The sequence below is a fragment of the Rhinopithecus roxellana genome, chromosome 19 (assembly GCF_007565055.1).
Source record: "Rhinopithecus roxellana isolate Shanxi Qingling chromosome 19, ASM756505v1, whole genome shotgun sequence".
Classification (NCBI taxonomy): Eukaryota; Metazoa; Chordata; class Mammalia; order Primates; family Cercopithecidae; genus Rhinopithecus; species Rhinopithecus roxellana.
In genome coordinates this window covers 77,601,635-77,628,751 of record NC_044567.1, presented here as the reverse complement: position 1 = coordinate 77,628,751, position 27,117 = coordinate 77,601,635, and the positions used below count along the sequence as shown (strand labels likewise).

At 45.5% G+C, this 27,117-nt stretch overlaps 1 protein-coding gene across 3 annotated transcripts in view; it reads left to right on the top strand.

Moving 5' to 3' along the window:
* Positions 1-645: 645 nt before the first annotated feature.
* The window catches only part of TEX2 (testis expressed 2), a 116,393-nt gene continuing 89,921 nt past the window's right edge, over positions 646-27,117 (top strand). For all 3 annotated transcript variants that reach the window (XR_004054957.1, XM_030923048.1, XM_030923047.1), the window contains exon 1: positions 646-802. The gene's annotated coding sequence lies outside the window, so the exon portion shown is untranslated. The remainder of the gene's footprint in view (positions 803-27,117) is intronic.

Sequence of the window (27,117 nt, the reverse complement as noted above, 5' to 3'; positions counted from 1 at the left end):
GCAGGCTGAGGCAGGAGAATCGCTTTAACACGGGAGGCGGAGGTTGCAGTGAGCCCAGATGACGGCACTGCACTCCAGCCTGGGCGACATAGTGAGACAACGAACAAAAAAACTAGTAACAGTTAGTTCAGGATAGGATGTGGTAGTGCGGTAGTTAGGTGGGGGAAGTACATACTGGGGAAAACTGGGAATTTGCCTTTTTAAATCAACTTCTGCAGTTGGACGGGGATAGATGTGTCTGATGGCCCTCTAAAACGCAAATCGAGTGAATCTGCCCAGGGGGATGCCCCTGGTTCTCCGAGCCTCAGTCACCCCACCTCACCCCGCCAGCCCTCGTCTCAAGGGCACTTGTTGCTGCTGGACTGCACGAAGAGGAAATTAAGAAGTGTAAAGAGCTGGGGAGAGCGTGCAGCCCCGTGTGGGGAGAGTGAAGCTCTTGTCCCTCTCACCTGGGGCTCTTCCAGGTAACCCTCCCCACCTCCTCTCCCTAGCTCCAAGGGCGGTGGCCCCTTTAACAGACCTGACGAATCGCTCGCCCATTTCCGCGGCCTCACCTCAGAGCGCGGTAGAACTGGATTGGTTGAGCCTGGCGTGCCGTTTGCTCCGCCCCCGCGCCCTCTGGTTGGCGGCGGCGGCCGCGAGCGCGGGGCGGGTCCGCCGGCGGGGCGGGGCGGCGTGCGCCCGGGGGCGGGCGGGCTGCAGGGCGGCAGGACCGCGGCCGGTGCCCCAGCCGAAGCCGGAGTCGCGGCGGCCGGGAGCACAGGCGCCGGCGCAGTACAATGAGGCAGCCAGCGGATCTGGGGTGAGTAGTCTCGGGGCCAGGCGGGGGCGGTGGAGGGAGCGCCCCGTGGAGAAGGCCCGGGTTGGGCGCGGATCGACCCCGCGGGCTTCAGAGTACCTGCCGGGTCCGGCGGCCCTTGGCGTGGCGGGGCTCGGCCCCCCACCCCGCTGTCACGGTCCGGGTATTGACAGGGACGCCCACCCGCGACGCTCCTGGGCGATCCCTTCCTTCGGGGCCCCGCCGGATGGCTCGGTCTCGACTCCGGCCGGAGGAGCTGCCGGCCCCGTCCCCTCAGCCTGCGGTCCCCGGCGCCGGGCAGGGAGGCACCGTCACGCGCAAACTAGAGGAAAACGGCTTGCAATTTTATGAATGGGGCCCCGGGTTCCTGCCGCCCCCCTCACCTGCGACGCGAAATGCTTGGAAGTCGAGAACCGCAGTTACTTTTACTCGAATCTGTCAACGGTTGTCTGCGCCCGGGTTGTTTTTCTCCAACTCCTGGAGAACACGGGTGGCGGTGGGGTGGTTTGTGTGCTTTAGCAGGGAGGCGTCGGCGTGCCGAAATCCGGGGGATCGGAAGGTTAACAAGTGACATTGGGCTGAGGCCTAGCGCCAGGTGCCCTGCGGGGAGGCGGTGTGGCCGTGGACGCCGTAGCTGCTGGCTGCTGAGCACGGAAACCATACGATGGGACCGGGGAAGGCGGGGAACGGCTAGCCACATTGCACCACACGCTGCCCAGAGCGCACGGCTGCCATGGGAGTTGGTGCAGGGGAGTCTTCCCCTTTTGAAAACGATTTTTGGAAAACTTAACCCCTCAGTGGGTTGATAGTTACTTAAACCATCGGTTGTTATGGTTACAGGGCATCAAATGTAAGGGCAAAGTCTGTTTCCACCCTCGCTCTGTCTCCAGAGCTATGAAGTACTTTGTCACTGTGTTTTACAGACACTGCCCAGGGAGCACAGCCTTTTTTAGAGCTGAGGGAAAATTGTGGGCTCTTTGAGGGCAGGGCTTGTGCCGTATTCACGTTTAAAGTGCCAGCGTCTTCACACCATCACCACTCTGCACATGCATTAAAAGGAATGAATCTTTTACATGTTTTGAGGATTCAGAGGAGTCATTTCAGGAGCCAGGTATAAGCTGGAGAGGAAACAACGAGTGACTTTTATATGGAAAACAATAAGGAAAAATGGAGGGCAGGTTATCCTTGAACTCTGGAGTATGGGGAGTTTGAGGAGTCTAGGTTAGTGAGTTTTAGAGCTGGGTCACACAGAGACGCTTGTCTCATATTGGAAGAATGAAACTGCCATTTCTGTTAGCTCTTACCCAGAGCATAAACAGTATTCAGTCAGAGTCTCCCCAAACATGGTAGTTGGTCTAAAGTTATGGAAAACCAGCCTCCTGAGGTGATGTGGATAGAGTGGGATTTTGCCGTAACATTTCTTCCTTTTTTTTCTGGGCCTCTTTGGGAGTGTGAAGGCTTGGAGGGAGAGGATGTGGAGGGCTCTGGGTGAACTGAACTTGCTTGCATGTTTATCTCCAGTAAAAGGCACTGTGCCTGAGAGGAAGGAGATTAACAAATTGATTCACATCAGAAGATGGTGGTAATTGAGTCCACTGACAAGCAACCCAGGGGCTGGGACAGACGAGGAGGGAGGAAAAATTCAGGAGTTTGGTTTGGGCTGAGTGTTGGAGGTTTGAAGAGCGAGTTGTCATCGTGTGAGAAGATTAGACACAGCATATACCAAACATAATGTTCATTAGTAGAGATTATGTTAGAGTGCTTCTGGAGAAGAAGCAGGAAAGATTAGACTTTTAGATAGAATAAATATATAGCATGTTTTGGACAAAAAGCAGTTGCCTGGAGTCAGAAAAGAAATTATTTATTAATAATTTTGCTGTATGCCAGAAACTGCTAGCATTATAGATATGATGGAGGGTTTTTTTTTGTTTGTTTTTAAAGGAGGAAGAGGTTGTTTCTGTATGCCATATTAGTTGCCTTTCCTTCAAGTCAAAAGCTGCTCTTTTCTGGAAGGTTTTCTGAATCCCTTGAGGAAAGAGAGGGGAGAACTGCACAGTTTATTACTTAGTATGAGAACAGAGCAATGGGGGAAATTCTCCTCACTGTAGATTACTTTCAGTATCAAACTGAATCTTCAAAGACCAGTTTTCTGTGTCAGGTTCAATATTAAATTATATTAATCCTCACGTCTGTTGACTGGTATTTTTTGATGGAAAATTCCTGTTCTTTCTTTTTTTCCATTTATCAATTCATTCATTCAGAGTTAGGAAGTTCATTAAACATACACTGTCTCTTGTCCTCTAGGTGTTTCTAGTTCATTTTCTTTGCCTGAATATCCCTCAGGGTCTGCTTTCTTCTGTCTGATCCTTATCTCCTGAAGGTCTCCTTGGGAATCACTGAGGTCACAGGGAATGATTATTCTTTGATTCTGTCCCAAGGCAGAAGACTAGTATAGAAAAGAGAGCATTGTTGAGTTCCTCCTCAGCCAGGTACTGTTTTCTGCCCCTTGTGTATATATCCTCTCCAGTCCTAGAGCAGCCCTCTAAGGGAGGTGTGTGATAGCCTCATTTTACAGAAGAGGAAACCGAGGCTCAGAGCAAATCAGTAACTTGCCTAAGGTGACAAGCTGGTTAGATGGTGGAGCAAGAATGTCAGTCTAGGACATTGAATCAAAAAATGTGCTTTTTTGGGCCAGGCACAGTGGCTCACATCTTGTAATCCCAGTACTTTGGGAGGCCAAGGCAAGAGGATTACTTGAGGCCAGGAGTTTGAGACCATCCTAGATGACAGAGTAAGACCCTGTGTCCAAGCAAACAAAACATGCTTTTTCCATTGTACCACGTTGTTTTTCCCTGGAGAGAAATTACAGTTTATTAGAGGTGTCTCTTGCAGTGCCCTCTTGAGTGGACATGTTCAGAGTGGTCAGGTTCAGAGATAGTCCGAGAATTGCTGCACTAATGAGCTCCTGTGCTCCTGCTGGAACCAGAGTTAGATGCCAGTGTCTGTCTCTCTGCCCACTGCAGTTTTGAGTAATTCACGAGGCTGTTGGGAAATCTTTTACTGCCATGGAAAGGTGACTGGACTGACTGGGTCTGTATCTTGTGCTCTGCTTACCAGCTCTGTGACCTTAAGGGTAAATTACTTTCTCTTTCTGTGTACCTCAGTTTCTTTGTCTGTAAAGTGGGAAAATATTCCCATTTCAACAATGCTAAGACAGTGTAATTTATGTAATCTTAACATTCCTGGGGGGAAAAAAGCATCTTGTAACATTTGGGGGTCTTAGACTTGTAGTCGGCAGTGGCTTCCTTTTTTGGCACATAAAATAAGTGTGTCTAATAGTCAATGTTCTCAGATGAACTAGGGGAGTATATTATGTATAGGTAGTTGTAAGAATTAAATGAGATCACTCATGTCCCTGGTTCTAGTGAGCACCCAATAACAGGTCATGCTGTCCACTGACAGGATGAAGGTTAACTGGGAAAAGCAGAGAAGCATCTCGTAAGATTTGCCACTCAATGCCCAGGCATTAATCCGTGATTTGTGGATGGAGGAACATTTAGGAACATTTTCCAGTTTGCCTAGAGCACTATCCTTTGGCTGACTCTTGCCCCTGTGAGAAGCATTAACTTCAGGAGCTAACAAGCCATAGACAGACAGCTCCCTTTGTCTTCCTATTCCTTAAGGTCTTTGTCAACTTTAGATCCCAAGTTTAAAGTAAATATTGTTATAAGAAGACTGGAAGTCCATGCTGTTGTGAATATTCTTACATGTGAGTTTTAAAGCAACTCATAGGTTGTACAAGATTTTGTGTTGCTCCTTTCCAAACTCCTTATAATGCTTAATTACACTGTGTGAAATGTCCATGAAGCACCATTAATGAGAGGGATGCTAGGAGGTCACGAAAGTTCAGAAGCCCTTGACTGGCATTGGTGGAGTGGAGAGAACACTAGACTTGGAGTCAGGAGGCTACAGTCCTGACAGTTTCACCTGTCATCCCCACTTCGCCATCAGAGACATATTTCCCAGTGGTTGCGTGAATCACCCAAAATTGCACTGGGCAGTGAGGCAGGATACCAACTGCACATCACTTCACTAATTTGGACTTTTAAAAGTCTCTCTTTCAGGACAGGACGCAGTGGCTCACGCTTGTAATCCCAGCACTTTGGGAGGCCGAGGCGGGCGGATCACCTGAGGTCAGGAGTTCAAGACCAGGCTGGCCAACATGGTGAAAACTTGTCTCTGTTAAAAATACAAAAATTAGGCCGGGCGCGGTGGCTCAAGCCTGTAATCCCAGCACTTTGGGAGGCCGAGACGGGCGGATCACGAGGTCAGGAGATCGAGACCATCCTGGCTAACACTGTGAAACCCCGTCTCTACTAAAAAATACGAAAAACTAGCTGGGCGAGGTGGCGGGCGCCTGTAGTCCCAGCTACTCGGGAGGCTGAGGCAGGAGAATGGCGTAAACCCGGGAGGCGGAGCTTGCAGTGAACTGAGATCCGGCCACTGCACTCCAGCCCGGGCAACAGAGCGAGACTCCGTCTCAAAAAAAAAAAAAAATACAAAAATTAGCTGGGTGTGGTGGCATATGCCTGTAGTCTCAGCTACTTGGGAAGCTGAAGCAGGAAAATCGCTTGAACCCAGGAGGTGGAGGTTGCAGTGAGCCGAGATTGCGCCACTGCACTCCAGCCTGGGTGACAGAGTGAGACTCTGTCTCAAAAGAAAAAAAAAAAAAAGTCTCTCTTCAAAAAAGAAGAGTTGATTTCTTAGTGCCATCCCCCAGCACCAGCAGTCTGATAGATTATATGAGTTTATGAATCTAAGACTCTGAGAAATTAAATGATTGAAAGAAGATGATTGTATTCAGGACTTTTGAAGTCTCAGGTGTTTGTGATAATGCTTTGAAAAACTAAAACAATAGGCAGGTGATAACAATATGAGTAACTATCATTTACGGGGAATCGTGTGCTAGGCACTGTTCGTACCTTGAAACCTTACACCACTCTATGAATAGTACATACTATTATGAATCTTATTTTAAGATGAGAAAACTGAGTCTCAGAAAGGTTAAATAACTTGCCAAGATTACACAGCAAAGTCAAGGACTGGTAGCTGGGCCTAGAACGCTGACTTATGTTGCTCTCCAGTGGATGCCTGAAACCATTGATAGTACTGAACCCTATATACGCCATATTTTTTTCCTATGTATATATACCTATAATAAAGTTTAATCTGTAAATTAGACCCAGTAAGAGTTTAACAATAATAACTAATAGAACAGTTGGGCCGGGTGTGGTGGCTCACACCTGTAATCCCAGCACTTTGGGAGGCCGAGGTGGGTGGATTGCCTGAGCTCGGGAGTTCCAGACCAGCCTGGGCAACATGGTGAAACCCCATCTCTACCAACATACAAAAATTAGCCAGGTGTCATGGCGTGCACCTGTAGTTCCAGCTACTCAGGAGGCTGAGGCAGGAGAATCGCTTGAACCCGGGAGGCGGAGGTTGCAGTGAGCCAAGATTGTGCCATTGCACTCCAGGCTGGGCGACAGAGCGAGACTCCATCTCAAAAAAAAAAAAAAAAAAAAAAGGAAAGAACAGTTATAACAACCACATATTGTTCACAATTTTGGAGATAGAAGATTCGTCCTTAACATAGATCTTAGCAACCTCAGTACAAGATTTTTTTCCTTTCCTGAGTTTTGAAGTTTGACCTTTTCACTTAAAGGAAGCACTTTACAGCTTCACTTTGGCATACCCAAACTGCCAGCATCATTAATCTTGTGCTTTGGGGCTCTTAAGTAAAATAAGGGTAACTTGAACACAAGAGCTGTAATATCCTGACAGTTGATCTGATAACTGAGACAGCTAAAGGTGACTAACGAGTAGGTAGCACCTACAGCGTGGATCTGCTGGACAAAGGGAAGATTCGCATCCTGGGCAGGATGGGATTGGACAGTGAGAAATTTCATCACAGCTGTTCCTGCACCCAGAATGGCATGCAGTTTAAAACTTGTGAATTGTTGATTTCTGCAATTTTCCATTTGATATTTTCAGAACTTGGTTGGCTATGGGTGACTGAAACTGCAGATAAGTGGGGGAATACTTGTATTGGGAGAACTTTGTTAAATTTAAAGAATTAACTCTTATGGGAGTTGCAGAAGACTTAAGTCCTTGAAAGGAAAGGCTTTTCTTTGGTAAACAAAAACCATATGCCAGGTCACTGTGAGCATGAATGGGACTATTGAGAAAAGAATCTAACCTTTTTGTGTGGAAGCTGGGAGAATGGGAAATGTGGGTGGGTTTTGAAACAACCAGGTAACCTTTGTCTGCTGGATTTGCCTGGAATATCGGTTCTAAGGGCTTTTCCCTAAGAAGATTATTGCGACAAACGCGTTAAGTGCCTCCCCAGCTTATTCTAACAGTTGAAAGCGGCACTGGGCAAGAGGAGCTGGCTTCAGTCATAAGCTTATTTAGGATTTGAGATTAAAACCCACCCGTTGGATTGCTCCTGCAGATAACCTTTCAGAATCCCAATATGCATTTTATAAATTTCATTTCTCTTGCTGTTCAAAGCTGACATAAGCTGGCTTGTTTTCTTATTCAATTTTCAGTCCTTTCTTGGACCTAATGCTGTCTTTCAGGCTGTATCCTTATAGATGGTTATATTTATTATTTTAGGCTCGAAATAGAGAATTCAAAAATCTTTTTACTGAAAGAATTGACTGAACAATGATCATCATTCATCAAATATTTGAGCATCTACCAGGGCCAATCATTGTGCATGGCATTGGAAATCTGTTGGGGAGCAAAACAGATGTGGTTCCCTCCTGCACAAAGCACATTATCTAGTCTAGACAACAAACAAGTCAGTAGACATATGCATCATATATATTGGATTGTAATATGTGTAAAATCTCCTTCCTCTGAAGGAAAAGAACAGGTCACCAAGAAAGAAAGAAAAAGAAGAAACCAGCAACTGGGGGTTTTGGGCAGAGCATTTCAAGAGAGGGAGCAACGTGGATGTCTGGCAGCTGTCAAGAGGGGCAGAGAAGGGAATACGGGAAGGGCAGGCTCAGAAGTTGCCAGGCTGCAGAGGACATGTCACAGGGCAGCATAGTGTAGCAGGGAGAGCAGGAGCTCGGGATCCAGACGCTGCTCAAGGGGCCTCGGGAAGTTTCTTAACCTCTTTTGCCTCACTTTCCCACCTCCGAGAAGCTATGAGGGTTGAATGAGCCTTGAAAGCCATGCCTGGCATGTACAGAAAGGACTGCCGGTAGGGTTTGCTGACTCTCAGGGCCGTGGGGAACTTGACTTGGAGTGGATGAGCTTCTCTTCTTAGTCAGCATTTTCCATGATTCCATGTGTAGTGTAACCAAAGGGCAGAAGGTAAAACTAAGACAGCTGAGTAGGTGTAGCCATGGAGGCATTCTAAGGTAGCTTGTGTTGGGCTTTCTGTGGTGTGCTAAGCATTCGGTACCCGTACCTGGAAGACTTGGCCCTACCTGTAGGCATCTCTGCAGTGGGTGCAGTGGTCAGTGTGGAGCAAGATGGACCGGAAGCAGCTGTTCCTCTGCTGCAGTTGTCTGCTTTAGTGTTTGGATATGGGCAGGAGATCTTTAGCCTTTTTTCCTGATGAGAGGAGACAGATACTACTGGCCTTATAGCCAGGTGGTCAAACATGACAACTCGGAGTTGCTGTGTGCAAAACCTGCCTGAACCCCATCTCCAATGAGATTTGATGATGATTCCCCATTCAAAGGAACAACCACACTTCAGGACTATACAAGGAGAGGACTTCATATAACAGGTCACTGGCTTGGGATAGTCAGTAAAGTGCTATGAACCCAGCCATGTTAAAGTTATAATTATCTTGTAAAGTATGTGTGAGGCCTCATCAGATTTGTATATAATTGACTAAGTTTTTCAAAAAATCTTGGCCAGGCGCAGTGGCTCACGCCTGTAATCCCAGCACTCTGGGAGGCCGAGACCGGTGGATCACGAGGTCAGGAGATCGAGACCATCCTGGCTAACATGGTGAAACCCTGTCTCTACTAAAAATACAAAAAAAAAAACATTAGCTGGGCGTGTTGGCGAGCGCCTGTAGTCCCAGCTACTGGGGAGGCTGAGGCAGGAGAATGGCCTGAACCCGGGAAGCGGAGCTTGCAGTCAGCCGAGATGGCGCCACTGCACTCCAGCCTGGGCGACAGAGCAAGACTCCGTCTCAAAAAAAAAAAAAAAAAAAAACTTTTACTCTGGAACATTTAAAAAAAAAAATACACAAAAGTAAAGAATAATATAATGGATCTCAGGCATCTATTACTGAATTTTGATAATTATCAACTTTTGCTAATCTTGTTCCAAGATAGTTCCACAATGAAGCATTGTTGGTGGATTTTCTGTCACAGTATAAATGTGTCTTTGGACTATAAAATCATTTGGTAGATATTGTAGAGAAAAAAATGCCTGCATACTGTATAATCATAGGACTGGTGTTAGGTAGTTGAAATTCAGAATCTGAAATGAACATTTAGTGGAAACCTCTTATAGACTTGTCTATGAGAAGTAGGCATATAAAATTAAGAGTGCTTTCAAGATGACCAGTTAGTCTATGTATTTACTAAATGGTGACTGTATTGGGCAGTGTGCAAGGTACATTAAAAAAAAGAAAAAAAAGCTCAAGCCTGTAATCCCAGCACTTTGGGAGGCCGAGGCGGGCGGATCACGAGGTCAGGAGATCGAGACCATCCTGGCTAATACGGTGAAACCCCGTCTCTACTAAAAAAAAAATACACACAAAAAAAACTAGCCAGGCGAGGTGGCGGGCGCCTGTAGTCCCAGCTACTCGGGAGGCTGAGGCAGGAGAATGGCGTGAACCCGGGAGGCGGAGCTTGCAGTGAGCTGAGATCTGGCCACTGCACTCCAGCCTGGGCGGCAGAGCGAGACTCCGTCTCAAAAAAAAAAAAAAAAAAAGGTCAGGTGCTGTGGCTTATGCCTGTAATCCCAGCACTTTGGTAGACTGAAGTGGAGGATCACTTGAGGCCGGGAGTTTGAGACCAGCCTAGGCAACATAGTGAGACCCTGCCTCTACAAAAAAAAAAAAAAAAAAAAAAAAAAAAAAAAAAAGCCAGACACAGTGGCACACACCTGTAGTCCTAGGTACTTGGCAGGCTGAGCTGGGAGGAGGATCGCTTGAGCCCGGGAATTCAAGGCTGCTGTGAGCCGTGATGGCACCACCGCACCACAGCCTTGGTGACAGAGTGAGACCCTGTCTCTAGAAATCAAACAAACAAAAAAGGACAGTCTTTGTCCACAGTGGCTTATAAAATTATGAGCCCATGATGAAGTCACAGATTATTTTCAAACATTCTTAGCAAATGAATTTTACACAAAGCCCAAACTGTGAAACTGATTAAGAAGCAGTATTTTAGTGGCGTATGTTACTTTAAGTTCAATTTATAGTATTCACTTGTAGCATGAAACAGGACACAAGTTAATATGTTGAAAATTTCTATATGTTGAATTCTGTTTTTATTTTTTAAAGGGGAAATTCAAATCAAACATGCAAACAACCCTGTAGCAGTGCCTCTGTGCATCATGGTACGTACAACAGACCATTGAACATTTAAAAGGTGGTTAGTGCAACTGAGAGCTGGAAGCTTTCATTTTAATTAAGCTGAAACCGAAACTTTAATTTTAATTTACATAGTTCCATGTGCCCATATTGGACGGTATAGCTCCAGGGTTTATTAAACCACCATTCCCGGTGATAAGATAGAACCCAGCACAAACTAATCTGGGCAACCAATCAAAGGGCACAAGTCGCATGTAGGTTCCAAACTCAGTACATTTTACAGAAAAGGAGTTTGATTATGTAGTAGAAGGAAGAACTGCCTGGTGGGACTCATGATCTTCCTTCAAGAGCAAGGCTCAAAGACCTGGGGAGTTTTGATTTGATGCTGTGATGACTCCTGGGGCTCAGAATATTATGAAATGAGGAGTGAATCTCTGAGTGAAAAGAACTCAAGCTGCTTGTTGCATTGTGGAATGTCTCTAAGAGGTAGAGAGGCGTCTGTTAAGTGGCTTATATGAAGGTTTCAGAAGGTAACTTGTATGAAGTTTCAGCTTTGTGAGTTGTGTTTGCTGCCGGGAGGGTTTAGAGGCCGCCTCTAGGCAACACCCAGGGGCTCAAAGAAGACAGATGTAGAGAGCATGAGCTGCTGGTCACCTCTCTATCCCCAGAGCATAGTGGATGCTTGATAAATGTGTTAAAAATGGATGACAGTTTCTGGAATAGATTTAGGAGTAAATAAGAGATGGGCTTGAACTTTTTCTAGAAATTCTGAAAAATAGATGCCAAGGGAAGTGCGGTGCCAGTGAACTGCAGAGTTTGCTCAGCCTGTGCTTTCTGCCAGAGGTAATTGACATTTCTCCTCACTGCAAATGCAAGCTCGACCTCCCTCCACTCACCCTTATCCAGTCCTGCACCAAGTACTGCTGATTTTTATCTTATAAATGTCTCTTGGATGGTTCTTTTCTCTCAAGCTTCTCTGCCACTGTTCTAGTCTGGTCTAAACAACCATCTTTTTGCTTGGAATACTCCGGCAGCCCCTCACTGACCTGCCCTCGTCTACTTCTACTCCTTTCTAATCTCGTCACCACCTGGCAGTCAGAGTGGTCTTTAAAAAATTCCTAACATGGCTGGGCATGGTGGCTCACAACTGTAATCTCAACACTTGGGGAGGCTGAGGTGGGAGGATTGCCTGAGCCCAGGAGTTCAACACCAGCCTGGGCAACATAGTGAGACCCTGTCTACAAAAAAAAAAAAAAAGAAAGAAAAAAGAAAAATTAACTGGGTGTGGTGTCCTGTGCCTGTAGTCCCAATTACTCAGGAGGCTAAGGTGGGAGGATTGTTCGAACCCAGGAGGTTGAGGCCGCTGTGATCTGTGATCACACCACTGCATCCAGCCTGGGTGACAGAGACCCTGTCTCAAATAAATAACAAATAGTTCTAACATGATCCTGTCATATCCTTGCTCAACTTCTCTGAAGGTTTCTTTGTTACTTGTGGGATAAAATCTACATTCTGAACATGTTTAGGTGCTGTGTGATCTAGCCCCTCCTGCCTTCTCCAGCCTGGGCCTCTCTCTCTCTCTCTCTCCCGGTTTATTGTATTCCAGGCACACTGGCCGCTTTTCTCTTCCCAGTTGGAAGGGAGCTAGACTTTTTAGGAGCTGAATCCTCTGCAGGAAACAGCTCTGCTCCCCACCTCACCCCCACCCCCATTTTCTCTCTTCCTTTGTAGCACTCATCACAGTTTGTTACTGCATATTCTGTGGTAGATACCTGCTTTTCCCCTCCTTCCAGGAAGGCAGGGACCTTGTTGATTTTGCTCCGCATTATCTACCCAGTACCTAGCTTCGTATCTGACCCACTAGACATGCTGCTTAAATATTTTCGGGGTGAATGAATGAAAGAGTGCAAACCACATTAGAAAACAAGGGGAAACTCAACTGAGGAATTCTTTTGAAAACTGGGTTATATGGCTGAGCACAGTGGGTCATGCCTGTAATCTCAGCACTTTGGGAGGCTAGGGTGGGAGGATCGCTTGAGCCCAGGATTCCAGACCAGCCTGGGCAACATAGGGAGACCTCCCCATCTTTAAATTATTTACAAAAAATTTAAAAATTAGGCATGGTGGTGTGCAGCTGTAGTCCTACTCAGGATGCTGAGGTGGGAGGATTGCTTGAGTCTGGGAGGTCCAGGCTGCAGTGAGCCATCATTGCACCACTGCACTCCAGCCTGGGTGACACCTCAAAAACAGACAAAAACACCTTGGGTTTATTGGAGAGGTTAAGTAGTTTTTTGAGAATAACTCAGGAAGGGAAATGGCGGGGGGAAAGAGTCCACAGGGATCAAAACGGTACAGAGGGTTTAGAGCATCCTACAAAAGCATGTTCTGAGAAAGCATATTCCATGCCCTTGTCCCAGACTTGAAAGGCATTTGCCCATCATGTTGCAAGGATGGGATTTGAGGCTGACCCTCTTGTCTGGATGGGTTTTCTGCTCCCAGCCTCAGGAAGCACTGACATTGGGCTCCATTCTGAGACCTTAAGGTTGGAGTCTTCCATATACAGCCCACAGCTAGGGGTGCAGTAGTCTTCCTGTCTTCCTGGAGGGTGGGGGTTCTGCCCTGCTCGTATTTGCACCTTTCTCCTCCCTCTGACCTCCTTCACTGTCATCAACAAACTAGAGTACTTTGCCTGTGGGGGGTGTTTGCCAAGTGTTTCTGAGTAGGCCCCGGTACTACCTGGTGGACACTAAAAAGGGCTCTAGGCAGTAATAAGAGGGAATTCTGGTTGTGCCTTGCACAGGGGAGGCTTCCTGCTGCTGCTAGATTCCCTGTTGGAAAGAAGCTGGACAGCTGTGTTTAGACCTGACCCTGCAGATGGGGAGACTTCCCCCTTCTCTGTCTTCCTGAGGGCTGCTTCCAGATGAGTGGGGGAGCCTGCCAGTGCTCATCAGGTCCACCTGACATGTCATAAGGAAAAAGGAGAAACCTAGGTCTTCCCCGGGAACTTTGAGGTTATGAATAGGAAATTGAAGGACTTGATGCCGAGATAATGTTCTTTTGGAAGGAAGGGACTGGTTCCCCAGACCAGCACCACCGGTAACCAGAGAGATGTTTTGTGAAGGCTAAAGCGATGTGTTTTCTGGGAGACTGCAAGTTAAGAAGGCTTTAAGCTTTATATTAATTAGAAATTTGTATTAATATATAGTAATTAGAGAAAAGTCTACAGGAAAATCACAGAATCGGATAATGAGGAGACTTGTGTGACTTAGTAGCATTTTAGGTACCAAAGTGGTGCCTTGGAGCTCTTGAGTGGAAACTAGCACCAAAGCTGATTGGGAACACCATTAAGGGAGGGGCTCCGGTATCTGTAAGCTTGTGCCTGAACGTGAGCAGCTCATGCCCCCATGTGCTGGAAACCTTAACAGCACAGGCAGGCAAATATGATCTGATGGTTGTTAGGATTGGAGTTAGAGCAAAGTACTATGGGGTACACCTAGCCCCAAAAGAAAATCCTGTAAGTGATTTACTCTATGTGCCCTGATCATGGAAACCTGGTGGAAAGCATTTCCTTTTATAATGTAAAGGGGAAAGCTGGGCCTGGTGGCTCACGTCTGTAATCCCAGCACTTTGGGAGGCTGAGGCAGGTGGATCCCTTGAGTTCAGGAGTTCAAGACCAGCCTGGGCAACATGGTGAAACCCTGTCTCTACAAAATAAAAAACAAAAACAAAAATTAGCAGGGCATGGTGACGTGCACCTGTGGTCCCTGCTACTTAGGAGGCTGAGGCGGGAGGATTGCTTGAGCCTGGGAGGCAGAGGTTGCAGTGAGCCAAGGTGGTGCCACTGCACTCTAGCCCAGGCAACAGAGCGAGACCCTGTCAAAAAAAAAAAAAAAAAAAAAAAAAAAAGTGAGAGGGGAGCAAGTTATGTTGTTGTAGGATGTTGCCTGCCAGACCAAGACGACAGTGTTATTTTCCATAGACAGATTTTAAAGTAGGCCTCCGGCAAGTGTAGTAGACCGTGCAGATGTTTGTATAAGGTGGAAGTCTATTACAAGTGGACCATGTGGTAAACTCTAACCCTACCTTGCTGATAATATTACATCTGAGAGCAGGTAGAGGGAAGTGTGTGTGTTGGACTTAATGATGACAAATGAGGAAAAGCCATCTAGAGGGCAAGGGACCTTGTGACTGAGGCAGGGAAGTAAGCACAGAGATCTTGCTCAGGCAGGCCGGCTGGCACCTGCTCACTAAAGTTGCTCACTAACGGCTGAGCATTTCCTACCTTCTATTAATGTTTCCTTTGATAAAAATGATGGAAGTGCTCCCACTTAACTTGGAGCAGGAGCCATCCTGGTATCCTCAGTGCCTGGATGGGTGTTAGAAGTGACTGCTTGACGGTTAGTCCCTGACAGTGGCTGATCTGATGTGGCCATCCCAGTTTCCCATCCACCTCACCTACAGTTAGGAGCAGAAACTGCTGTAGGAAGCCTGGCAGGAGCTGCCCTCAGGGATTGAGCCTCTTTGCCCGGCTAAGTTCAGGGGCAAGATTGAAATGGAAAATAAGTCAGTAGCTGAAAACCTGTGGGAAAGGAATTGCTTTTGTTTTAATTTCCCAGGGCAGGCTAATGTCTGTGGGGATACAGTGAGTGGTATTCGATCCTGATGGAGTAGGTTAATAGTGAAGCAGGAACATTAATTTTTTTTTTTAAGGCTAAAACTCCCAGCAGAAATGGCTATTGATCATGCTCTGAGCCAGAAACCAAGCTCATTTGGTCAGCCTAGCTTTCGTCTTAAGGCTGACTGTGATCGAGAGTGGTGTTCAGAGGAGGCCTAATAGCCTGAAGTGAATTTTATTTCAGGAGGCACTAAAATCTTAGGGAAGGGAAAAACACATCTTGAGTTTAGTTTTCGAGTTAGGTGATAGAGTTGTTTTGGCAGCAAATGTAGCAAGTGCAGGGCCCAGAATTTTCTGGGGTGGATGGTTAAGAGGTCCTTCCAGAAGTCTGTATGATTTTTTATTTTTTTATTTTATTTTATTTTATTTTGAGACGGAGCCTCGCTCTGTCGCCCGGGGCTGGAGTGCAGTGGCCGGATCTCAGCTCACTGCAAGCTCCGCCTCCCGGGTTCACGCCATTCTCCTGCCTCAGCCTCCCGAGTAGCTGGGACTATAGGCGCCCGCCACCTCGCCCGGCTCGGTTTTTTGTATTTTTTAGTAGAGATGGGGTTTCACCGTGTTAGCCAGGATGGTCTCGATCTCCTGACCTCGTGATCCGCCCGTCTCGGCCTCCCAAAGTGCTGGGATTACAGGCTTGAGCCACCGTGCCCGGCAATTTTTTAATGCCAAAGTGTTAATCTCAAAAAATAAAATTGAAAACAATTTTAATATATATATATATTTGTTGACCCACAGCTCCGAAGAAGCCTTCCAGAAATGTCTAATTTCACTATTTCTAAAACCTAGCTTATTATGGTCTGTAAGAATTTTAGCCATTTTGTGGGCTCTGCCACAGAACTGAACCATTAGCCTCCGTTTTCCCTCTCAGAACTGCCTTCCAGCTCCTCCTGAGCTCCTTCCCACAGTGCTCCAGTGGAGTGTCCTAGCCTCTCGCCCTACACACTGCTGAGTAAGCACAGAGCAGGCTGTACTGTCGATTGGTTAATGTTGAGTGAGATGGGTGCTTTATTCAAGCTAAGGAAAAAAGGAATTTTTTTAAAGGATGTTTTTCTGTTTTAGGAGCTGGTTTATACCAGTGCTTAAGTCGGTATTTAAAGTTGGAATGAGAGGTTTTGGTTTCCTGTTCTTACAGCAGTAAACAGTAGGTAAGGGGCAGGTGCCTGGGGTCAGCCCTTTAGATTTTTTCTTTTTTCTTTTTTTTTTCTTTGAGACAGAGTCTTGTTCTGTTGCCCAGTCTCAAGTGCAGTGGCGTGACGTCATCTCACTGCAGCCTCCACCTCCCAGGTTCAAGTAATCCTCCTTCCTCAGCCTCCCAAGTAGCTGGGATTACAGGCATGTGCCACCATGCCCGGTTAATTTTTGTATTTTTAATAGAGATGGGGTTTCGTCATGTTGGCCAGGCTCATCTCGAACTCCTGATCTCGAGCAATCCACCCTCTTTGGCCTCCTAAAGTGCTGGGATTACAGGGTTGAGCCCCGCCCGGCCAGCCCTTTAGTTCTTATTTCTGTCAATGTGGGTACACAGGGACATCTTTTCAAGTGTGATGCTATTGCTAAGAGAGGGAGGGTCCCTGACAGACAAGCAGGAAGCCCAGAATTTGTCATGGGAACCCTCATCTAATCACTGGGATGATTTCAAGCCAAATTCTTTGAGGCCTGATAAAGGGCTTATAAAATAGGCTATACCTGCATTTAGTTAATGTGGACTGGTTATCCGGTGATAATGACACTGCTTAGAAGGCAGTGGCTATTCTTGGGGACTGTCAGTGGGCAGTTCCAGACACTGGTGAGAGTCAGCCTCCTGTGAATCTTTAAAATGAGGTCCCTACCCATCTTGTGTTTCCTTTTAGGGAAGGTCTTTAAAGAATCTTAAAGCAAGTATTTTAACTCTTTAAGTAGCATTAAGCATGGGAAATTCTTATGAAATAGATTATTTTCTCCCAATAAATTAGTGTACCAATTTTTCTTTTCTCTCTTTCTCTCTTGTTCTTTGATTATTTCTAATTCTTTCTCTCACTAACATAAAGCACTTAGGTATGTTTTGCAATTATAATTTGTTTTTCAATAGATTGGTTATTTATTGTCTAGAAAGTAACCAGCTGTTTTCCCTCTACAGTCTTGGTTCCAGGAGTAAAATTGCTGGCAAAGCTTTGGGAGGCACCAGAAGGCTGTCCTCTTCCTGGAGTGAGACTTCATGTGCTATCTCTGTCTTGCCCAAATGCCCTAGGACCATGCACTCACCATCCAAAGGGGTGTAGATTAAAACCCTACTCCTCCTATTCAAAACAGTGTAATGAATTCTGTACGTCTGGGTTTTTTAATCTTGGGGAGGGGGAAGAGAAATATCTGTGTCTCCTTGAAAATCAAGTGCAAAACTCTTGTGGGTATTTGCGTATGTATATTTGTGTGGTGGGGAAGGATCTTTGATGTTCATCAGGCTTTCAAAAAGCCCTCAACTGAGAAAGGTTAAGGAGGAACTTCAGGTCTAAATCTCTCATACCTCTCATCTAAAAAGCTCTAAAGTCAGCTTTTTAGAATGGAGAGACCAGTTCACAGTAGAAGAACCTGGAGCACAGACAACACCGGTGAGCGAACTGCAGGCTCCCCGCTCAGGGGTCCGTGTGCAAGTCTGGCTGCCTGCTCACTGCTCAAACCAGATCATCCCTGGAGCCCCGAGATTCTCTTTCCTCACTGCTAGTCCCTCTCCCCTCAAATCTTAGAAGACCTTTGCGGGAGAGAATTGGAGATACATGTTCTCCTAGCCAGGTATCCTGTGCCAGGATATTTTCTCCTTCAGTTTTCTTAGTCAGTTTGTTCTGACCAGTACCCTACTGAGTTTTCACAGGGAGTCTCTTTATTTTTCTTGGGTTTGCCTTTTTTATTCCTCTTCTTCCTCTGCCTTCTTCTTTCTTTCTTTTCTTTTCTTTCCTTTTTTTTTTTTTTGAGACAGAGTCTCACTCTGTCGCCCAGGCTAGAGTACAATGGCCCGATCTCGGCTCACTGCAACCTCCACCTCCTGGGTTTAAGCGATTCTCCTGCCTCAGCCTCCCAAGTAGCTGGCGCCTGCTACCACGCCCAGCTAATTTTTGTAATTTTAGTAGAGATGGGATTTCACCATGTTGGTCAGGCTGGTCTCAAACTCCTGACCTCAGGTGATCTGCCCGCCTCGGCCTCCCGAAGTGCTGGGATTACAGAATTACAGGCGTGAGCCACCACACCCAGCTGCTGCCTTCTTTCTTTTTCTGTATTCTGAATAGTCTGTTCCCTGTCATTGGCTTTTCTGTTAGGTCTCGTGATTCTTATCTGCAGCAAGAAAAGGGGGTCCCTGAGGTAGAGAGAGCACCAGGAGGCTGGTCCTCCCAGTACTGTGACTCTGGAAGGTGGATCCTGCCCTTCCCTGGAAGGCCTTAGGGCCTCAGATCGCCCATTTTAGCCCAGAAGTCCAGCCTTCTCCTCGTGCAGCCTCTAGCTGGTCGAGAACACACACCTGCTGCTGGCAGTTACTGACTCCTTCCTTTCCTCATGAACCTCATGCGTGTCCTGTGATGGTGGGCTCTGCTCATGAAAGTATGATTGTTTTATATACCTTTTTTTAAAGACAGAAGTTGCTGCTTTCAGAAAGCATTCTTCCAGGGGGCGGCCTAATATTTAAGACAATGCTGGTAGGCTGGACGTGGTGGCTCATACCTGTAATCCCAGCACTTTGGGAGGCTGAGGTGGGCAGATCACGAGGTCAGGAGTTTGATACCTGACTGGCCAATATGGTGAAACCCCATCTCTACTAAAAAATGCAAAAATTAGCCAGCTGTGGTGGCGCACACCTGTAATCCCAGCTACTCAGGAGGCTGAGGCAGGAGAATTGCTGGAACCTGGGAGGCAGAGGTTGCAGTGAGCCAAGATCATGCCACTGCACTCCAGCCTGGGTGACAGAGCAAGACTCTGTCAGAAAAAAACAGGACAACGCTGGTGACAAATATGCATGATTGCAGTAGATCCCTGTTAGCAGAAATTTAAATTCGAGTCAAGAATGGTCATCTTCTGCCTTTGGCCATTTAAGCTTCTTCCTTTCTCTGAATTTCAGCCTCTAGTGCTCAGGAGGAGGTCAGGGATCTGGCTCTTAAAGGGTGTTGGAGGAAGGCCTCCTTTCCGTATTGCTTCTGAGGACTCAGACCATTGGCAGCACACATCTTCACATGAAGGTGGGCTTTTGATCTGGGAGACTCTGCTTAAGAAACCGGATCTCTTTATTGATAGAGCTGTCTCATGAGCAAGTAATGCAAGTTGTTGGTAATTACAGAAAACCTACTGTGGAATTTCATCTAAAATTAATGAAGAGTCAGCACTGTGGATTAAATACAGAGGCGGTGATGGCTTTAGCTCTCAGCTGTCTGCGGGCTTTCCTTTGCTGTCTGTTGTACCTGGGGGCTCCCTTCCCTCTTGTCCAGTTGGTTCGTATTCCTATGACAGAGACCCATTTTAATGGAATGCCACCAAAATATGCAGTATATTCCAAAGTCAAAGGTTTAGGATCAGAAAAGTGAAAAAGGTTCATTGTATTAAAAAGAAAGCAATAAAATATGTGGAGAACAAAAACTGGGCAGTGAAATCTAGCTAGATGACCATAATATAATATGTCTGCTTTTCTTGACTTTATTATTATTATCTTTAAAGGAACATTGTTCAATCCTCGATTTTGTATCTATGGCAGCAGGTGAAGGTCTCTCGATGAGCATGCACATACACGATGATAAATGGTTAAGGAATTTTGAGGCTAAAATCTTTACTGCTTAGATGTCATGTACTTTATAGGTATAGCATTTCTTGATTTAATAGGAAGGATCTCTGCTCTATATGTGCTTTTATGTGACTTGAAAAGGAACTAACTATTCCATTTAAGTAGATTTCAATTAGGATAATGGGTTTGAGACATTTCGCAATGATACATTTTCTAGACTCGTAAGATGGAATTGTCAAATTATAGCAAATAGAGTTAGAAATTATTTTGCAATTTTCTCAGCAGATTGTAATTTCTCCTTCCATACATGTAGTCATTGTAAAAATAATAGTGTAAGGGTACGTTTTATAAAACTGATTATTTTCCAAATAGACTGGTACCTTTTGGTTTAGAAAAAAATGATGGAAGAAGATTGTAGTTTAGGGGAGCAAGCAGAAAGCAGTCAGTTTTCAGCCTTTCATTTTATTTTACCTTTGGCCACATTTTTTAAGAAAGGCCCAAAATTGCCATATGTCTGAAGGAATATTGGTAATGGGGTAGAGTTGTAATGAAAGTGAGATTTTCAGAGTAACAAGGTCACTTTCTTCTGTGGCTTGTAGAAACAGATATGTGATCGCAACAGGTCCAGCAGGCAGGGTTGTGGGAAGTAGAGAATTCATGTAATTTAGATCATGCTTAAATTTCCATATTTGAAAAAGCACCCAGAGAACAGGATTTTGTCAAAAGAAAAAAAAAATAATAATATTTTTTAAACGGGAGGGGGAAATGTGCGTGTTATTCTTACGAGATGTTGAAAAATGTTTAAATAGCTGCGATACAGTTTGTTGAGGGGGCAGGGGACAGTGGGAACAGTGACTAAAGGGTTACGTTTTGATGCAGAAATGCCCAGTTGAAGAAAAAAGCTTGCCTGGGAGGAGAGTTTCTGTGGAGATGTGCCCTGCATTTTGAGTGATGTACTGAAGCATCAAAGACTCAGCGTTAATTTTGATCTTTCTTGGGAAACGGGAGAAAATAATGCATTTCTGAGAAAAAAATAGTAACTTATGAAATAGCAAAGCCTGCTCTGGACAATGTCAACATCCACGAGTGAGAGGCAAATTCAGGAATCCAAACCCTAAGTGAAGACCTTACTGACTTGCTGTCTGGATGTCAGGGGCTGTTTGAGCCATGAGGTCCAGCAGGGCCTTTCTTAGGCATTCCAGGGATATGAGAGGTCCACACCCACACGATTGTGTGTTAGTTCCCAGGCTTCCGAGGATTTTTCTTGGGAAAAGGTTTTTAACCCCAAGTAGCTCCCAGCTTGACAGAATTCTTTAGAGACAGCTCAGAAAAACTTTGGTTTCCCAAAATAATCCAGAGGCTAAAGTTCTGCCACCCTTTAAAAGAGTAGTGTTTTGGCTGGGTACAGTAGCTCATGCTTGTAATCCCAGCATTTTGGGAAGCCGAGGTGGGCGGATCACGAGGTTCAGGAGTTTGAGACCAGCCTGGCCAACATATTGAAACCCCGTCTCTATTAAAAATACAAAAATTAGCCAAGCATGGTGGCGCATGCCTGTAGTCCCAGCTACTTGGGAGGCTGAGGCAGGAGAATTGCTTGAACCCGGGAGATGGAGTTTGTGGTGAGCCAAGATCCCACCACTGCACTCCAGCCTGGGCAACAGAGTGAGATTCCATCTCAAAAAAAAAAAAAAAAAAAGTGGTGTTTTAACTTCTTTTGGGACATAGTCGCCATTAGGACTCTGAACATTATGAACTCTCTCCGCAGAAATCCACACATGTACACACAGACCGAAACTTGCATGCATGCATATGTTAAGAACCCTTCATTTAAAGTAAGATGCAAAGTTTTGAAGAGAAAGCTTGCTGCTGTTACAGACACCATTTTCCCTTGAGTGTTAAAGCGTTCGGCTGGGAATGTCCTTTGCTGGTTGTTCCTCAGTAAGATTAGCAGAACTGGAACCTGCCAGCCAGACCTCATTTTGAAACTCGTACAGCCTGACAGTAGTGCTTCCAAAAGATGCACCTTCCCACTCACATCAGGAACTGAGGCCCAGTGTTTCCCCCAAGGGTCTTTTTGAAGAAGACGTTTTTGTCTAATAGCAGTTTTATTATTTTTATTATTGAAAAAGCAGTACCAACTCTGTATTCATTTCCCTGGTTATTCATATGCTTTTTTCCCCCGAGAGTCAAAAGACTGGTTTAACCTTAGACCTTGTGAGTTTTTATAGCTTGAAATTAATTTTTTAGAGAAATTGCTTTATATTTAAAAAAATTTTTGGCCGGGCGCGGTGACTCACACCTGTAATCCAGCACTTTGGGAGGCTGAGGCAGGCAGATCACGAGGTCAGGAGTTCGAGACCAGCCTGGCCGATATGGTGAAATCCCGTCTCTACTAAAAATACAAAAATTAGCGGGGCGTGGTGGCGTGTGCCTGTAGTCCCAGCTACTCAGGAGGCTGAGGCAGAAGAATCCCTTGAACCCAGAGGGCAGAGGTTGCAGTGAGCTGAGATCGTGCCACTGCACTCCAGCCTGGGTGACAGAGCAAGACTCTGTCTCAAAAAAAAAAAATTTAGAGATGGGATCTCGCTATGTTGCCCAGGCTAGTCTCAAACTCCTGGCCTCAAGTGATCCTCCCACCTTGGCTTCCCAATATGTTGGGATTATAGGTATGAGCCACTGCACCTGGCCAAATTGTTTTTTACATTAGTTATGAAGGAGGCATTGCGTACTTGTATTATGTGTCACACAATTTGAGAATACATGTTTTGAGAATACATGTTTTTAACAAAGTACCTTATGAAAACTGCATGTTTGATGTGTCCTGCTTTTAAGTCCTTTGCTGTACTTTCCCACAGGCTGGAAGGAGGATGATTCTGGTTCAGAGGCAGATCCTGGCACCACAGGTCTGAAACTGCAGTCCTCTTGGTGGCAACAGCCCTTTGATTTTTACTTCCAAACCCCTGGTAGATTGCATCCTGCAGAGGAGCCTTTATTTGTATGATCAAGATATGAGAAGTTACCACCACCCAGAAGTAGTATTCCTCCCTTTTCTGGAAGGATCCTTTTCTTTGATACAGCAACTGGATTGGATTTTCCGTTTCCTAAAAGACATGTATATTCCCATCAGAAACAACATTGTACAAAGTGGTTCTATGGAAGAGAGAGTTACCATGTTATAGTCCTCAGTTAGAAAGGCTTTTGTTCCTGGAAAGGATACCATTGATTAGTGACATCTGAGTTTTAAGTTAGATTTCACTTTCTCATAGCAACAGTGATGTAATGTTACATTATGGAAGCTAAAACCTGATGCTCAACTTGTAAAATATACTCAGCTATAAATATTCCTCTTCTGAACTGTATAGAATTTTCTTTTTTTTCTTTTTTCTTTTTTTCTGAAACGGAGTTTCACTCTTGTTGCCCAGGCTGGAGTGCAATGGCGCAATCTCAGCTCACAGCAACCTCCGCTTCCTCAGCTCAAGCGATTCTCCTGCCTCAGCCTCCCAAGTAGCTGGGATTACAGGCATGCACCACCATGCCCGGCTAATTTTGTATTTTTTTAGGGGAGACAGGGTTTCTCCATGTTGGTCAGGCTGGTCTTGAACTCCCGACCTCAGGTGATCCGCCCGCCTCGGCCTCCCACAGTGCTGGGATTACAGGCATGAGCCACCACGCCCGGCTATAGAATTTTCTAAAAAGGACACAAACAGGTTACTTAGGTATTATGTGCAGTGTTCATTCATTCATTCATTCATTAAACTAATAAATATTTCAGTGCCAGCATTGGGACACAGCAGTGAATAAACCTAACTTTCTGCCACGTACAGCATATTTTCTTATGAGGCAACAAGTAACAGGTAGGCAATGTCAGGCAGTACTATTCTCAAAAATAAAGAGAGGGCCAGGTTCAGTGGCTTACACCTGTAATCCCAGCTCTTTGGGAGGCTGAGGCAGGAAGATTGCATGAGCTGAGGAGTTTGAGAACAGTTTGGGCAACAGTGAGACCCTGTCTCTATTTAAAAAATTTAAAAACTAACTGGGTGTAGTGGCGTGTGCCTGTAGTCCTAGTTACTCAGCAGGCTGAGTAGGAGGATCGCTTGAGCCCAGGAGTTTGAGGCTGCAGCGAGCTATGATTGCACCAGTGCACTCCAGCCTGGGTGATAGAGTGAGATCCTGCTTTTAAAAAATAATAATAATTTAAAAAAGATAATAAGGGGATGGGGAGGCCCCACTTTTAGGATGAGGTAGTCAGGAGGGTCTCTCTGAGGATGTGACACTTGAGCTGAGACCTGCTTTTATTTTTACTACAGTAAATTTTAGGAGTAACAATTATCTTTGGGATCTTGGAATTCAAGGAGGCCTCTTTGCAGAGATTTTGATAGATTTGTCTGAAGGACCTCTTGAGTTAGGAGGACTTTGGTGTCAGTGTCCCTTGGAGAGAGAGACCCAACTATATCTGTTTTTTCCTTATTGTCAGTTTTCCTGTGGCAAGACCTGGAGGAGAGATGAAGTTACCGCTTGGCCTCTTGGCTGCAGTTCAAAGCAGAACTGAGCATCTTCCTGCTCGCTGGGCAGCTTCTGAGCTCAGTGCTGAACCTGGCTGCCAGACATTAGACAGTAGTTCCCAACTGTTCCAGACGCACGAACTGACCCCTTAGCAGTCACTTCATGAGCTCTGACAAACCCAAATGCTTTCCCTGGAGTGGTCACTGCATCTGGAGGCCAGCTGGCTTCAGCTTGGCCCTGAATCCCAGACACAGGAGCCTGGGCGTAGGGTGAAGGATTGCAGCTGTAGGCCTGAGGCGATTTTTCTTTTGAATGTCATTTTAAACACTGAATCACGAAATCCTAAGTCTTTTAAGCAGCAGTATAATACTGCCAATGATGCTGCTGCTGTTCAAACATTTTTTTGCATGTGACGTGCTCAGCCCTGCAGTTATTCCTGTTACTCCAGAGTCCCAGAGTACATTAATAATCAGTATTTGTATACGGCTGCAGTTGACAGATCCATTGCCATACATCTTCCTTTAATCCCCACAATACCCTATTGTTACTCTTGCTTTTCCCTTCACCGACCAGGCAACTGACTCTAAACCGATCAAGGAAGGAGAGGGACTAGCCATCCAGAGACACCTGTGCCAGGAATTTTGTAGAATTCCTTTCATTTCCTATGCAAATGCTGGGAGGTAGACTTTATTTTTCTCATTTTAAGCTCAGAAAGATTGTGTAACTTGCCTGAGGTCACACAGCTGGTGAGGGGCAGAGCTGGAGTTTGCAGTGGGTCAGTCTGAGTTGGAAGTATATAGTCTTTCTGCTGCACCAGGCACCTATCTGACCTGCCTGATGACAGCCCCGCTTGCTCCCTCCTCTTCATAACTCCACCTCCACCCTCTTCCTCTTCCGTGTCTCCTCAGTTACCTTGCCCGGTGTCTGAGCCAGGACAGGGTGTCGTGGGCTGGGCCGTGGGTGGGCAGTGACAAGTGCTGTTATCTTAGGTTCCTGGAGAATGAATAGGCTTTTGAACATTTAACAAAGAGCTTTACACACACACACACACACACACACACACACACACACACACACCCCTACCCCTACACCTACACCTACACACCTGCATATACACATACTTACATACATCTGTATATATAAAAATCATAGAGGAAAGTTAAGCTTCATATGACTCTGCCATAGCAGACATTCATTTACATTTTTAAACATTGTATAATCAGTGTACTTACTAGTTTGCATTTTCCCCCTCATTTATCATGATTTCATTTACACATTTCTAGGCAGTGCACATACTTACCATCTGTAAGGACTTGTAATATTTCCTGTTAGCACACATAGAGTCCTTATTTAACAATTCAAGTTGTTAACCTTTTGTGGCCTGGTAAGTTCCTTACCAGATAGCACCAGAGAGCATCTCATTCCTCTCCCTCTCCCCTCTCCCCTTTCCCCTCTCCCCTCCCCCCCTTTTTTTTGAGACAGAGTCTTACACTGTTGCCCAGGCTGGAGTAAAGTGGCATGATCTTGGCTCACTGCAACCTCTGCCTCCCAAGTTCAAGCAATTCTCCTGCCTCAGCCTCCTGAGTAGCTGGGATTACAGGCACCTGCCACCACGCCCGGCTAATTTTTGTATTTTTAGTGGAGACGGGGTTTTGCCATGTTGGCTAGCCTGGTCTTGAACTCCTGACCTCAGGCGATCTGCCTGCCTCTGCCTCCCAAAGTGCTGGGATTACAGGTGTGAGCCACCATGCCTGGCCAGCATTATTTCCTTCGGAAAATAAGTTGCTTTTGAAAAATTTTTTGTAAGTTAGGGTTAGTTTATTTATCATTGTTTTAGTGGATTTGGTTTGGAAACATGCGGTAAGCATTTGATAGAAAAAAACATTTGTATTTTCCAGGTTTCAGTTTACGTTTTGATCTAAATTCTGCGAATAGTTATAACCAGACTTACAAAGCTTTTTGGGGTATGATTATATGTCTAGGTAAAACTCTTTTAAGAAGATGAAGCAGAGAGGATTGAATTGACAAAGACAGTTCTTTAAAAATTAAGGTTATTTTGAGACTAAGAACATAATTGCTTAATTGCAGGTAATAACAGAAAAAACCAGGACATAAACATCCCATAATTTGACCTCCAAGGCAGAAGACTGGCACCAAGGAAATGGCAGCTTCGTTCCTTTCCTGTCTTGGGCATTGGTGAAAGGAGTTACCTAGATCTGTTTGATTTCCATTTCAGCCCTTATTAGTAGTTATGCCTTAGGCAAATTATTCAATTTCTCTGACTCAGTTTCCTTATTCAGAAAATGGAGGCATAATTCTTGCCTCATAGGGCCATGAAGATTAAATGAGGGGTGTCTTGAAGTGTCTAGGACATAAATCTTCAATAAAATCTAATTCCTTTTTTTTTTTTTTTACAGTTAACTCAAACCTTTTAGTGAATTGGTGCACTTTTTAGGTGATGCTTTTTAGGTGATGCAAAGACCCTGCTTTGCTCATTTTAAGGAACAGTTATTTTTCTTTCTCCATTTTGAAGTTTCTTGTTTGCTGCCTAGTTGATATGATTTGGCTCTGTCCCCACCCAAATCTCATCTTGAATTGTAGTTCCCATAATCGCCACACATCATGGGAGGGACCTGGTGGGAGGTAATTGAATCATAGAGGTGGTTACCCTCCTGCTGTTCTTGTGATAGTGAGTTCTCACAAGAGCTGATGGTTTTATAAGGTGCTTCCCCCTTTGCTTGGCACTCATTCTCTCTCCTGCTGCCCTGTGAAGAGGTGCCTCCTGCCGTGATTGTAAGTTTCCTGAGGCCTCCCTAGCCATGTGAAACTGTGAGTCA